This window comes from Schistocerca serialis, chromosome 4 (assembly GCF_023864345.2).
Source record: "Schistocerca serialis cubense isolate TAMUIC-IGC-003099 chromosome 4, iqSchSeri2.2, whole genome shotgun sequence".
Classification (NCBI taxonomy): Eukaryota; Metazoa; Arthropoda; class Insecta; order Orthoptera; family Acrididae; genus Schistocerca; species Schistocerca serialis.
This window is the reverse complement of record NC_064641.1, coordinates 646,045,237-646,058,807: the sequence shown is the minus strand read 5'-3', so window position 1 is coordinate 646,058,807 and position 13,571 is coordinate 646,045,237. Positions and strand designations below refer to the sequence as shown.

The 13,571-nt window shown below is 43.3% G+C and overlaps 1 pseudogene; it reads left to right on the top strand.

Annotated features, from left to right (window-relative positions):
* Nucleotides 1-12,343: 12,343 nt before the first annotated feature.
* On the top strand, nucleotides 12,344-12,461 carry LOC126476027 (5S ribosomal RNA; annotated as a pseudogene).
* The last annotated feature ends 1,110 nt before the right edge of the window (nucleotides 12,462-13,571 follow it).

Below are 13,571 nucleotides of genomic sequence, written 5' to 3'. Positions count from 1 at the left end.
TTTCACATGCCCTCGTTCCGTGAGGTGTTGATAAAAGCGTCTTTGTCGCCTTAAAGGCATTACTGACTATCACCAACTCAACACGTGGAATCTGAAAGGTAACTCTCACGATCGTTTCAGCGTGTATTTCAAGTAAACCAGACTTGCATCCTCGTAGTGACGCCACTAACGCCACTATTATGTGACTGGTGTGGAATTTGAATAGGCGCCATCTTCCAGATGTAGAAGCACGCCTATCAACTATCATTTATTTCGCACAACTTCTTCTTGGTGTTACAATTTTTTTTTTCCTCAGTATATCAAGATGGAACAAAAAATATCACTTCGTATAAGTTCGGCCAGAAATTAAGCGAGTTAACGTGACAAAAAAAGTTGTGGTCACATTCCATTAAAGAAATGTTAGTTAGGCATGCGTGAGGTTGAATTTCACCTGCTCGTCAATGGATAAACAACGCGAACCTGTCGTTCAATCACGAGTTAAGATGAAGCAGCTACTGGAATTAACGAAAATAAACCAACTGACAGCAGATACGAATCCCACAAAGTTCTGCAGTAGAAGTGGATACTGGATTTGCTCACGCTTGCCATACAAAGTTGGGATGCTTACTCCTTGGAGACCGGAGGAAATGAGCTTCTTGAGCAAGAAAAGCCATCCGTGTGTCGCCAGCGCCGCGCTCTGCCAGCCATGACATAAGTCGGCCGTTTCAGAGCGACTGGGTAAGATTCCAACGCTCACGTTCTCTTATTAGGTTCCGCAAAGCTATCCATCCACACGCGGCGCAGTGAAAGTAAATGCACGTACACGAGCGCCACAAGCAAAACTCTCCAGTAAATCTTCTCTCACGGCCGGCGCCGATACCACGAACCATGATCCCTCTTTCACTTTTGATCTCCATGACGAACGATCCATTCATATTACGTAATAACTCACCTAACAAGGAAACCATTCGGCCAACGGGTAAGTGATTTTGCTCACTTTCGCAAGGTTGTAGTACGTACTTTGACGTAACAAATACTCCTCTTGCAATACGTGATTTTGAAGAGTTTTTGTGGAAATCGAGGTTCAATGTTTGGCGAGTCTGTGAATACCAAACGAGAGCGCCTTTCGTCCGATGCGACGTTAGCTCTACTGGATAAGTAGACTGTGTTCGTCACGTAATTTTCTTTTTGTCTTCCCGTATCTTCTATAAAAGACTCGAATTTCTAAAAGCAATCGTGTTTCTTCACAAAGAAACAATAATAATAATAATAATAATAATAATAGTAATAACACTTGTGCCGACTTAGAATCGAAATACATCAACGGGAAAAGTGAAACTGTTTGGAATGCAGGAGGACGGTGTATGTTATCTTGTCAGAAGGATTCCCAGCAATTAGCACTTATGATATTTATTAATTATGGAGTAGCACTCAGTTTACACTATGCTTCTTCTTGTGAAATGCCCAGCACTATTAGACGTTTCAGATTATTACGAGTCCTATAAAATATGAAAGTCATATCACTGTGCCTTTGAGTGATGCCTACGTAGAGTCCAGAGGTGGCCTGCGATGCCTACGGAGCCTAAGTCTCGGAGACATTGCAAGAACACTGTAGCTAGTAGACTCGGCGGTATCTGGAGACTGTACACGACTCGGCGCACTAAAGAGAACTGTCTGTCGTGGCTCAGTGCTCCGGTATTTAACGAGGTACGAACCAAACGCTATCCACACACGTGATGCCCATGGGTTGGTAGCTGCGGCTCCTGGCGGACCTCAATACAGTTTGTACTGCCAAACCATACAGCAGCTGCGCTACGAATGTTCCGAGCTCGGCTTATCGATTGTGGTACAGCACTTTCTGTGGGCGACAGTACCATCACCATAAAAACATCCAGGAAGGGAGGAGAAAGCGTAATGAAACTTCACAAACCTAGAGAGTATGTGATGTTATCTCAGTGATTAAAAACTCGAGTCAAATTTACAATAATAGTATGAGCCCGTTTATCAGGACGAGGATAGCAATCCTTAATGAGGATAGAAATGTCATCAGCAAATCTTATCACTGATAGGCTTTGAACCTGAATTTTAATCCCACTCTTGAACCTTTCTTCTTTTTCCCATGATTTTAGAAATTCCGATAGAATGTTATCCGTCCCTGCTGCCTTATTTGATCTTAACTTCTCGAAAGTGCTTTTAAATTCTGATTCTAATACTGTATCCTTTATCTCTTTCTTGCCCACTCCTGTCTCTTCTTCCATCACGTCATCAGATACGTCCTCTCCCTCATACATTATTTAAGTGCCCCATCTCCTTCCTTATCTCTCGCAATCCTATGGCAGTTTCCACATCCTTGGCGAACTTCAAACTGATCTCGTCTGTCCTCAGTATTTCAGTGACCCACCTCTTTTCTTTCCTATCGTATTCCTTACCGCAGTATCACCATCGTTAGCAAACTTCAAATGGATCTCATAATTTCTCAGTATTTCAGTATCCCATTACCTTCAACACTGACTCTTCTAGGCGATTCTCTTAAACTTCTATCTACTATTCGTCAGCAGTAAAATGTGATCTGAGTCTGTATCTGATCCAGCGTACGCCTTACTATCCAATATCTGATCTCCAAATCTCTGTCTGGAGATGACGTAATTCAGCTGGAATCTTACAGTACCTTCGGATGTTTTCAAAGTGTGCTTCCCCCTTTTGTGAAGCTTGAACTGAATATTCGCTATTACCATCTGAACTTCATTCCTACTACCAAGCCCATATTCTCCGGTAACCCTTTGTTCTATTCCTTCCCACACGACTGTGATACAAACCACATGATTATCAGATTCCCATCTCCCCTCACGTACTGAATTACCCGTTCATTGTCCTCATATACTTTCTTTATCCCTTCACCCTCTGCTTGCGACGTCAAGATGCAGACTTCAGCAATTGTTGTCGGCATTAGTTTGCTGTCGAATCTGATGAGAAAAACACTATCACTGAACCGTTCACAGCAGCTCAGACTATGCCCTACTTCCCTATACATAATTCTCTATCCATAACAAATCCTACTCACGTCATTTCTTTTTCTCTTAACGTTGATATTACCCCATAAACTGAGGTGACAAAAGTCATGGGATACATTCTAATATCGTGTCGGACCTCCTATCACCCGTGTAGTGCAGCAACTCGATGTCGTATGATCTCAACAAGTCGTTAAAACTCCCCTGCAGGAATATTGAACCATACTGCCTCTATAGCCGTCCGTAATTGAGAAATTGTAGCCAGTGCAGGATTTTGCACATCAACAGACCTCTCCATTATGTCCCATAAACAGTCGTTGGAATTTATGTGGCCGAATCATTCGCTCGAACTGTCCATAACGTTCTTCAGATCAATCGCGAACACTTGTGGGCCAGTGACATGGCACATTGGCATCCATAAAAACTCCATCACTGTTTAGGAACAAGAAGTCCATGAATGGCTGCAAAAGGTCTTCACGTACCCGAAAATAACCATTTACAGTTAATGATTGGTTCAGTTGGGCCAGGGGACCCAGTCCATTCCATGTTAACACACCCCACACCATTACGGAGCCACCACCAGCTTGCACAGTGCAAATTTTTTTGATTTGTGGTAAGTTCCTTTGAGACCAAACTGTTGAGATCTTCGGTCCCCTTACACACTACTTAATCTAACTTAAACTACCTTTACGCTAAGGGCAACACACACATACACACAGCCATGCCCGAGGGAGGACTCGAACCTCCGACGGGGGTAGCCACACGGACCGTGGCAAGGCTCCATGCACGGTGCCCTGTTGACTCAGGTCCATGGCTTCGTGTGGTCTGCACCACCCTCGAACCCTGCCATCATCCGTTACAAACTGAAATCAGGTCTCATCTGACCAGGCCACGGTTTCCAATTCGTCTGGGGTGTCGTAGTGTTAGCAGAGACATGGGCGTCGGTTCTGTGCTGTCATAGCCTGTTAACGCCTAATTTTGCCGCAGTGTCCTAACGAGTGCGTTCTTCGTACGTCCCACATTGATTTCTGTGTCTATTTTACGCATGGTTGCCTGTCTCTTATCACTGACAACTCTACACAAATGCCACTGCTCTCGGTTGTAAAGTGAGGGCCGCTGCCCACTGCGTTCTACATTGTAAGAGGTAATGCCTGAAATTTGGTTTCTCGGCACACTCTTGACACGTGGATCTCGCAATACTAAATTCCGAAAGATTTTGTAGATGGAATGTCTGCTGCGTCTAGCTCCAACCAGCATTCCACTTTAAAAGTCTGTTATATCCCGTCCTGCGGTGATAAACACGTCGGAAACCTTTTCACATGAATCAGCTAAGTATAGATGATAGCTCTGCCAATGCACTGCCTTTTGATACCTTGTGAATGCGATACTACCGACGTCTGTTTATGTGCATGTCGTTACCCGATGACTTTTGTTACCTCAGTGTATTTGTCTGACCAGAAATGCTTACTTGATTTCCACTTTACTTCATTGACCACTACCGTTTCTAGACCGAGCCTTTGCATTTCCGATGTCTAACTTTGCTACTTCATTGAAACTTTTGACATGGCGCGCTCCGCCTAGTCGATTGATATCCTTTTATTCGTTATTCTGTATTTTCTCTTGGTCGCCTCCTTCCTGTCACTCCCTCCCGGAGATCCGAAATCGGGATTAATCCGTAAACTTTTGCCAGTGGAGAGATGAACAGAGCCCCTTTTCAATGACAGACCACATGTCCTGTGGATACACATTATGTGTCTTTAGTGTAGTGGTTTCCATTGCCTTCTGCATCCTCATGATGTTGACAATTGCTGATTATTTCACCTTTCAGGGCAGTTTCCCAACCCAAGGACAAGTGAGTGCCCCAAACCTTCTTTGAGAACACCATTAGCAGAACGTAGTTGACCTCTCGTGTTGCAAGTCTTCGGCCGCCAGTGCTCATAAACTCAGAACGTTTTGATTACGAGTCAAAGACGCTAGCCGTATACCACTGATGGCCTTTATTTCTGTAGGCAATGCAATGAAAGTTATTTGAGTTGATAAGCATTTTTCTTTGATACAGCATTTAGCCATTTACTTCTACATGAAAATAAATTCCATTACTACTCGCAAAAATGTGAACTTCACTTTTTGATGCTAAAGATTGACTATGTTTGTAGGTACCCACGTATTCATACGAGTATAAAACCCGAAGAGTCATAATTTTACATTGTTTCATGAAGTTCCTACACGATGCCGAATTTGTAACGACTTTCATGTACACAACTTTATTTTTTGAGTCATTAGTTTTGAGATTTGTTGGATGTGGTCAGCCACAACGCCAAACTATCAGAGCAGCACTTCCACCCCAGGTTATCAATTATTTGTTGAATGTAGTCCACTATCTGTCTTCCCTATAAATTCATCCTCTACAGGTGAATTCCTGATGTCTTAACACATGTTCTGTCCTCATGTCCTTCTTAGTGATTTCCACGTTTTCCTTTTCTCAACAATTTTGCGAAGGACCTCTTCATTTATTATTTTATCAGTCTACTTAATTTTCAGCATGCTACTGTAACATCACGTCTCAAACGTTTCGATTCTCTTCTTTTCCTCTCCTCCCCCCCTCCCTTCCCTGTGTACGATTCACGTCCGTACAGCGCTGTGCTCCAGACGTACCCTCTCAGAATCTTCTTCCTAAGATTAAGCCCTGTGTATGACACAGTAGACTTCTTTTAAGAGGAGTGCCCTCATATCTCTTGCTAGTCCGCTTCTTATGTCCTTCCTTCGTCCATCATGCGTTACTTTACGTTCTAGGCGGGAGAATTTCTTAACATCGTCTGTATGTAGTCACCAGTTTTGACGTTCGCTTGAAAGCTAATCTCATTTCTGTTGTTCCTTATTACTTTCCTTTTTCTTTGACAGATTCTTGGTCCATATTCTGCACTCATTAGGACTTTCGTTCCATTCAACAAGTGATATAATTCTTCCAAATTTTCAGCGGTAATAGCCGTGCCATCAGCAAATATTGTAACTGATATCCTTTCACCTGACTCTCAATCCCTCTCCTGTACCCTCAATTATTTTCGCTTTGCTTATCGAATTGATTGTTAAACGGTAGAAGAGAAAAACTGCATTTTTTTCTGCATCAGAATACGTCTCTCTTGATCTTCGATTCCTGTTGTTCGCTCTTGTGTTTTCTACGTATTGTGTATTACCCGTCTTGCCAAGTAGCTCATTCCTATTTCTGTGAGAAATTACTCTATTTCGCACGACAGTCTGTTGTCTAACTCTTTTTCTGGATAGACACATCCTTGAAGCTGTCGTGATTTTCCTTTTTCCTCTATCAGCACTCGCGTCGTCAGAAGAATGTGTTTAGTGACTTTTCTTCATTCTTGCATCAAATATTAATCGCAACGACAGAACTGCCTCTCTGGTTCCTTTATCTTTCGTAAATCCAAACTGATCACCCTCTGATCCTCCATAGTCTGTCCCATTATTCTGTATATTCTTCCTGTCAGCAACTTCGATACATGTACTGTTGAAATGATGTGCAGTAGTTCTCGCATTTATAGACATTTATAACATTGGGATTTTGCAGAACATAGTCTTTCAAAAGTCCAACAAAGGGGTGTCTCCAATCTCATAGTTACTGCCCACTAACTTTAATAACCATTCGATCATTTGATTATAACTACTTCTCGCCCCCACTCTTCCCCCGCCCCCGTCCCATGCCATTTTAGCAATTCCGAAGAAAAGATATTTATCGTTTCTACCTTGTTTGTTCGCAAGTCATCCAAAGCCAAAGATTAGACAAATGTAGCCTCTAATATTAGATTCGCTTTATCTGTGAAGTTGTCAGGTCGACAGACAGCATCTCCTACTTTTAGAGGCCCTCAATGCAATGATTTCACTTACTCACTCCGGTTCTATTTTTTTCTAACGTTTTGATGACACAGAACCAGCAACTATTTCAGTATTTCATGAAAAGTTTACTAACACAGCAAACCTGTGACAGATGTTTTAACAAATGCTTCACGAAATATTCACTCTGTATTTAACAGTGGACTGACTTTTACACTCTTAATGTCGTCAGTCTTGCTTTCAGTTTCACCGAAAGATGTTTTGACTTTTCTACACGCCCTCAACGAACTGTATATCGGCAGGAAATTAAACATTCTTTTCGGTTCCTATACCCTGTGACAAGGCTCCCCTTGCGGCTTCCCCTGCTTTGCGGCCTCGTGCTTTCCTTCGCCGTCACGGGAAGAATCCCGTGTCCCCACCCACGCTGCGCTCAGCTCCGTTTCCGCGGTGAAAGTGACTGCGACCCACGGTGACGCAAGCTGGCCGAACATTGCTCCCCAGGCGCCACTTGTTAGCCGGATTAACGCTCGCCAAACCATTGCTGCATAGTGAATGAGCGGGAGGGGGGGGGGGGGGGGGGGGCGGCTCGCTCGTGCGTGTCCATAAGACGAGTTGCGCCGTACCGCCACTTACGTAGGCTCCATTGTTGGGCGTTCATTTGTCACATCAGTTCCGCATCCATACGGCCTTCACAAACTGATTATGTTGCTTGAAGAACGTCATGATTTATCGCCAAGAGCTGTTGATAAAATTCTTTGTTGTAGAACAGTTTCGGTCGTCGGACCATCATCAAGTCCACATATCGTATTTTAGGAACTACGAGGTGCGACAATAAAGTAATGAGACTGATGTGAAAAAAATATTGCTTACCGTTTTAGTCAATTTTAGTGTTCTCTCCTTCAAAGTAGTTCCCTGACGATTGCATACACTTTTCCCAGCGCTTCTGCCATTGATGGTAACATTTCTGGAGCTCATCTTCTGTAATATCCTCCAAGACCCCAGTCACAGCTTTTTGGACATCTCGTGTTGTTTGAAAATGGTGTCCCTTGACCGCCGTTTGGACTCTTTGAAATGGAAAAAAGTTGCATGGGGCGATATCTGGTGAATAAGGTGGCTGTGGTAGTACTGAAATTTGTTTTGAGGTTAAAAATAGTTGTACTGACAGAGCAGTATGGGATGCCGCATTATCGTGATGCAGAATCCTATTATCAGCAATGTTGGCACGGACAGGAAGAACTCTTTACTTGACCTCTTAACATAACCTCCTCTCCAAAAACCTTCTGAAGCTTACCGTAAGTTGTCGTCTGTTTTCACCCCATTTAACGCAAAAAGAAATGGCTTACTGTTGCGCAATATTATGTCGTTCCATTTCCATGACGAGAGACACAAACACGTTTCAACTAATTACAGCACAGCTCACGACTGAGCAGTTGCATCGATGTGCCACTTGCACTAGAAGCAGCTTATAGACCAAGGTCAAAGATATTTTTCCTACGCAAGCCTGCGGGGTTGCCACATCTTGCCAAGAAATTCAGTGTCATTACTTTATTGTCGCACCTCTTATAAGATGCACCTTAACTATTAAGCAGTTAAAAGAAAAACATTTTTACCTTTTTTATTATTAGGTTGCAAAGCCAGACTAAAAAATTCTTAGCTTATAAAACCGAACCGAACTGACCTTTAAAATTCGTGAAAATCGTCATCTGAACTTTCTTCTTCTTCTTCTTCTTCTTTTACCTCCTCTTCGTTGTCATCGTTGTCCTCTTCATGCAGAAGATGGTATTCACTACCATCGAGAGCGTTGCATGCCGCTTGAAAGATTTAACAATAATATCTCTTTTCAGTCTAGACCACGGCTGTTTTGTTCGCTGACATACTTGTTTGGTTTAGATCGCTTTAAAGCTTATTTATCGAGACTTCAAGAGGTTGCGTTTGTGAAGTAAGTCCTCGCAAAATAACAGCATGCTCTGTATTTCCCTGTCTCAGTTTCTCTTTCACAAAATTTTTCAAATGACTACTAAACTGATCTAGCACAAGAAGAAAACCGTTCTTCAATAAAGCACCTTTCCTTCTCTCCCACACACTGTTAATCCACAATTCCATCCAACACGTGTCATGTACGTTAACAACAACACCTGGTGTTATTTCAGAAGATTTTGGCACTGTTTTGTGCTTGAAAATGATAATTGGATTAAGTTTAGTACCGTCAGCACAACACGAAGAAACAGCAGGGAAGTGCATTTTTTCATGTCCACTTGTTTTTGTAGTTACAATTGTAGCACCTTTCATGGCAACAGTTCTGTTACTTGTCTCATTAAATGTCTCAGGAGTTTCGTCCATATTCGCTATTTAGCTTAGATGCACACTGGTTTTCTTTCGATGTTGAATAATAAATCGGTGGAAAGATAATATTTTCTCTTCATTCTCATGCAGCATTTTCATATTTTGGTTTTGGTTCACATGCTAAGTCCATGATGCTTCATAAACCCGTAACAGCAACCAACTCCACCCTCAAAATCCGCCGGCCAGAGTGGCCGAGCGGTTCTAGGCGCTTCAGTCTGGAACCGCGCGACCGCTACGGTCGCAGGTTCGAATCCTGCCTTGGGCATGGATGTGTGTGTCGTCCTTAGGTTTAAGTAGTTCTAAGTTCTAGGGGACTGATGACCTGAGATGTTAAGTCCCATAGTGCTCAGAGCCATTTGAACCATTTGAACCTCAAAATCTGCAAAGTTGCACTGTAGTGCTAGCTTACGAGCGTGTATTTGAATAATTTTTGTATTAATTCCAATGCCATTTTGACGGTATTCTTGAATTCATTTCAGTAGTCACTTTCTACTCTTGGCCATTTTGCATCCAGCCCTCAATTTGCACGTTTAGTCTTCCTAATTTTTTCAGTTCTTCTTTACTCGGCCACCAATCGTAAAGTGTTTTTCTGTTGGTGAAGGTCCGCTCTGTTTCCATTTTCTTCTGCATATGTTATTACTTTCAATTTATAACCCGCAGCATATGAGTATCTTTTACTTTTTTCCATTACGAAACTAGCTACTAACAAAAGTATTGTACTGTTTTCGCCAACACAAATCACTTTCAATTGAACTTCAGTGGCACCGTAGACTGCAATGACGCATGACAGGCTAGTCAGTGTTCAGGATTTTGTGATGGCGGGGCAGGAGGGAGACAGTGCTAGCAAGCTTGTGAATCCCCGCAACTCATGTTCGTCACATCGGCGCACTCTTGCTCCCATTGAATCCAATGTTGCCAGCTAGAGAGTGGTTTCCCGCCGCATCAAATAAAAAGGCATTTTTAAGACTGATGGGACTTTTAAATCAAACACTGGACGTTTTTATCTTAATTTAGAGTATAAGACGCACCTGAATTTTGGAGGCAATTGTTCGAAGAAAACGTGCGCCTTAGTCCGTCAAATACGGTAAGCATTCACATCATACGAGGCGTTTTAAAATCAATGCCGTCAGACAATAATATGCAAGAAATCGTCGTTGTTGTCACATAGTAATATAAATTATATTGTCAATCACAAAATATGCCAAACAATGCACTCCTTCATGCTGTATCAACAGTCAGCGTTAATGCTACGAAGGAAGACTTTCTACCTGGGCGTGCTGAAAAGCAGTACCTCGAATTTTTTATGTGAAAACTCTTAAAACTTTTTAAATAAATCAAAATTTATTCTTAATGTCTACCTATTTATTTCTCAACATAGTCACCCTGTCGACGAACACATTTCTCCCAACGAGAGACCGGTTTGTTGATATCGTCGCTGTAGAATGTTTGACTTTATTGACCGAGCCACAATCTTGCCTCTGCTTGCATTGCTTCATCACTATCAAAGTGAAGTACTCGAAAGTGTTCTTTAAGTTTCTGAGTCTTTGGAAACAGATGAAAATTGAATGGAACCAAGTCGGAAATGTAAGAAGAATGATCGATGACAGTGAACAAAATGCGCTGGATTGTAGCAGGTGTTGCAGCGCTCGTACGTGGTCTGACATTATCTCGCTGAAGGAGAGGATACTCCAAGTGTGGACGAACTCTTCAAATTCGTGCTTTCAGTTTTCTGAGGATCTCTCTGTACCTCGCAGGGTTTATGGTGATGTATTTGTAAGCATGAATCCCATACGCACCACACTTTCAACATTACAGAAGACTGTGAGCATGTTTTTGCCTGCTGATGGCATGGTCTTCAACTTTTTTGGCGTCGGTAATCCTTTGTGGCGGAAGTCCATTGATGTTATATTATTTTCAGATTCAAAATGGTGAACCCAACTTCCATTGTCTGTCACGATATTGTTGAGGAATCCACCGCCCTCAAGCCCAGACCACAAAAGAAACTGTTCAGCGATGTCCAATCTTCTCTTTTTCATGTCAGGATTGCGCATTCGAGGCACCCGCCACGCACACAGTTTTCTGTACCTCAGTTCTGCAATGTTGGCTTGTACACGATCTCGTGATATGCCACACTTACATGACAACAGTGTCTGTGTTATCTGACTGTGATGACATGATCGACCGGATTCCGATGATTCTCGTCGGCCGCCGTGCACATCCGTCCACTGCGCGTTGTGTCACAGACTTCGACGTTAGTACCACCGTCTCCTTTATTACCAGCACGAGAAACCCAACGTCGCGCACTACTGATGTCGATACCATCACACTGTGCACAGCTTTCATTTTTCTCTGGATTTCAATTAAAGGCACGTTTTCTGCAGTTAGGAACTCGATTGCTGCACGCTATTTATCATGCACCGACATAGATACGTTACACACCGCCGTGTTAAACGATGCGTTTCGAAGCACTTTAGCAGGAGAGGGTTGCAACCTGCGTCAGAGGAGCGGGAAAGTCGCCGAGTAATATGCATGGCGCATAATACCTCAACCGATGTCGAGAACAGAACAAAAAATTCAGAGGCACTACTTTTCAGCACACTCTCGTGCATACTCAATTCGGGGTGGTTTGCACGAGTACAAGACACGATACGTTTTACTTTTATTTATTTTTAGGAACCATTGACTTCTGCATGGCATCAAGACACCGAGGTATCAATATTGTTTCTTTTCGCCAGGAAGTTTTGTCACTGCCCTCTCTACTTGGAACGCAGGTGAAGTCCTCTGCAGTAAATGTCAAGAATGACAACTGGTTTGTACGGTAAAGAGTTTAATTTGGTGGCGCTGTTTGCTGACAGTAGAGCACTGTAACAACAAGCGTTCCTAGTATGTGCCTTAGTGCAATACTGATATTGTAACTGAAGGCAGTAAGATAAGCACATTGCTCAAGATATTAGCCACACTCAGGAAGCGTCAGGCTGATGCCGCGTAACACTGCATCTTCTGGTCTCAGTTCGGTGAGGACGAGTGTCAACAGGTATCTTCACGTGTGCCATATCCAATGAAGCCACTCAACGATGGTTACATCCAGTAGAGAGGGGATGTTGATTGCTACGTTTCACCTACGTACTGTTTTAAATCGACAGGAAAATTTTATATGTGGTTAAGGGTGGGATGGCAATGGCCTTGCCGCAGTGGATACACCGGTTCCCGTCAGATCACCGAAGTTAACCGCTGTCGGGCGTGGCCGGCACTTGGATGGGTGACCGTCCGGGTCTTCATGAGCTGTTGCCATTTTTCGGGGTGCACTCAGCCTCGTGATGCCAACTGAGGATCTACTCGACCGAATAGTAGCGGCTCCAGTCAAAGAAAACCATCATAACGACCGGGAGAGCGGTGTGCTGACCCCACGCCCCTCCTATAAGCGTCCTCAGCTGAGGATGACACGGCGGTCGGATGGTCCCGATGGGCCACTTGCGCCCTGCAGACGAAGTGCTTTCAAGGGTGGGATGACTTAGATGGCCAGTCGAGGTGCGATATTCTGCCTGAGTGTTCTCAAATCAAGAACTTTTCCATGTAGCCCTGTGAAGACGGTTGTTGTCGTCTTGGAAGGCAGGAGCGTTCAGAATTACCCAGCATAAAGATATAGAAGAAAGGGAAAAGTTTAAAAACCATATGAATGTTCGCGGTAATCTGAATAAATGGGCAAGTAACAGTACGAAAACAACCCAAAAACATCATAGAACCGTCTTCATCCACTGTAGCTTAAACGCTTCGTTGGGGCGTTGACGCACTCAGCACCTAGCATCATAAAACAGTTGCTTCTCATCGGAACACCCTATGCACCAACAGTCAGCTAGGGTCTGTCTTGTTTGCATCATTCTAGACGAGCAACTATATGTACCACTGTGAGCAATGCCCTTTTGCAACAGTTATAATCTATTGATCCACCTGAAGACGAATGCATGTGTCGAAACAGGTCGTTTAAGAAAATTATAGCGATTGACACAGATTATTCATTTGTCTTTTGTGTGTTGTAAAGACTAGCAATTTCAAAAGCGCAATCCATCGTGGAAGATATAAAGTCACGTGGTGACAGTTCATGACACGAGATCCAATGAAGAAAAAGTGCTCGTTGGTGGGTCACTTTCACCTTCACTGTGCGCATTGCTTCCTCACTTGTAATGCAACTGCTGTATTATGAAGGCGCGGGTGACGTACTGCGAGCTTCCGGCCCCGTTACGTTAGCTGCAGGCTGTTCTAAACCGGCTTGGACAGCAACTGACTGTTTAATGCGGCATCACGAGCTCACCAAAGAGACGACTATTCCCACCGAAGCGAGGAAGGAGTCACAGAAACGTCACGGTCGAATATTTCTCGACGTACTGTTTTTATGTTTCATTT